Source organism: Belonocnema kinseyi, chromosome 1, assembly GCF_010883055.1.
Source record: "Belonocnema kinseyi isolate 2016_QV_RU_SX_M_011 chromosome 1, B_treatae_v1, whole genome shotgun sequence".
In the NCBI taxonomy this organism is placed as follows: Eukaryota; Metazoa; Arthropoda; class Insecta; order Hymenoptera; family Cynipidae; genus Belonocnema; species Belonocnema kinseyi.
Genome location: NC_046657.1, coordinates 6,491,782 through 6,493,820, shown reverse-complemented (window position 1 = coordinate 6,493,820; position 2,039 = coordinate 6,491,782). Strand labels below are relative to the sequence as shown.

The 2,039-nt window shown below is 41.2% G+C and overlaps 1 protein-coding gene across 1 annotated transcript in view; it reads right to left on the bottom strand.

Moving 5' to 3' along the window:
• LOC117176604 overlaps positions 1 to 2,039 on the bottom strand; it is a 165,811-nt gene that overhangs the window by 118,473 nt on the left and 45,299 nt on the right. The gene's annotated exons all lie outside the window — the stretch shown is intronic.

Here is a 2,039-nt window from a genome sequence, read left to right as displayed (position 1 = left end):
TGTATGTATGTATGTATGTATGTATGTGTGTATGTATGTATTTATGTGTGTGTATATGAATATGTGTGCATACTTATTCTTTCTAGTCGCGATGCCTACAATGAAATTTGTTGTTAATGGTTTTTTTTTGTCAAAAACTATATTACTTGGCTCAAAACTGAATCATTTTCTTCAAAATTCGACAATCCTGTCAACATTCATCCTTTTCGGTTAAAGATTCTTTTTATTCGGTGGAAAATTCAATTCTTTTAATTAGGGGTACAAATGTCTGGTTGAAAATTGATCTGTTTTAGTTGGTTGACATTTTCTTCTCAAGTGAAAATCTATATTGTTGAAAATTCAACTGGTTTTATCGAAAATACCTGTTTTTGGCTGTGATTCGGATTTGAATATTTCTTGAAAATTAGTCTTTTTGGCTTTTTCTATTCTTTTTCTGTATTTACATTTTATATTTCTTCAATTTTGCACATTTGGAATTGAAATTTTCTTGACTTTCAATATACATACGTGTGTATTTATGTGTTTTCGGAGAACCTTAAACAGGACGCTTTTTAACAACTCTCGGATATGACGTAGTCGCAGCGACGTCTGCAAAACCATGCTGAACTACTCCGTAAAAGGGGCTATGTAAGCGGAACGCCTACTCCACCACAGTCAGCACAAGCCGACAACGAAGAAAGAGAGGCGACACTAAGACCAACCGCGGGCGGAAGAAGTTTTCTTCAACCCATCAGCATTGGGCCCGTATTTTCACCTTATATTTGAAGTCGTAAGAGCTGATTCCAGAGTGGTTGGTGGAAGGGCGCACAATACTCCTGCCGAAAATAGGCAACTTAGATGACCCGAAGAACGACAGGCCAATAACTTGTCTGAACACGCTTTATAAGATATTCACAGGTATCCTAAATGATATCATTGTTCGGGCAATTGAACCTGTGTGACAAGAAATGTATGAACAACGAGGCTCAAAGAATCTCTTGATATCGGGACAAGAAAGGTTATGCACATGAACAAAAGCATGCATCTTAAGTATTCCGTTCCGCGACTGTACATCTCACGCCGTCAAGGGTGAAAAAGAAAAGAGAAAAACTTTCGTGAACAGCTTCTCGATAAGAGGATGCGCGGTATCTTCCACAGAAATGTGAAGGATCAGTCAATGTCTTGTGAGCTAACTTTTGCTTTCCTTAAATTGCCCGGATTGAAGTCTGGTACAGAGGGTTTCATTTCTGCATGCCAAGACGGTGTCATTTCCACCTTAACATACCGTCGCCACATTTTGAGCAAAGACATTCCCGATGATAGCTGCAGGGCGTGCCATGCAAACCCCGAGCATTTAGCTCTTATACTATCTAGTTGTCCAACACACGCGGGAACGACCAACATTCGAAGGCACAATGCGGCACTAAGAGTACTTTATTACCATCTCTGTCACTCATACGGCATTCACCTTAATATCGCTCCTCTAAATGCTCCTAGGGAAATTGAGGCAATTGTCGAGAATGGGAAGTGCCGCATATACTGGAACTTTATATTATCGACAATTGTTTCTGTTACTCACTCGAGGCCTGACATGGTTCTTCTTGACTTCGAGAAGCGAACCATGTTCGTTATCGAATTTTCGGTACCAGCTGACAAAAACATCATATCCAAGGAGAATGAAAAGAAAGAGGGGTATCGAGACCCTATAAGGGAGTTGCAACGATTGTACCTGGAATATTCTTTTAAACTGATCGTCCTTATCATTGGCGCTCTTCGAGGTGCTAAGCTTTCACTGTCTAATGGCCTAAAAAGCATCACTGCGTGTCAAGAATATGCTAGAACACTTGCGGTAAAAATGCAGAAGGCGGTTATCCTTGGGCCGCTCCGGGTTCTTGGGGTGCACGAGGCTTTTGCTGGATCGTCGTATTGATTCCTTTACAGACTGTAACCACCGATCTCACGGTTGTGACACGTGGTTGTGGCTGAAATTTTAACGCGATTTCGCTGGAAGCGGGTGCAATTTTTCAGATTAGCACCCACTCCCGGCGAAATCCTGCGGT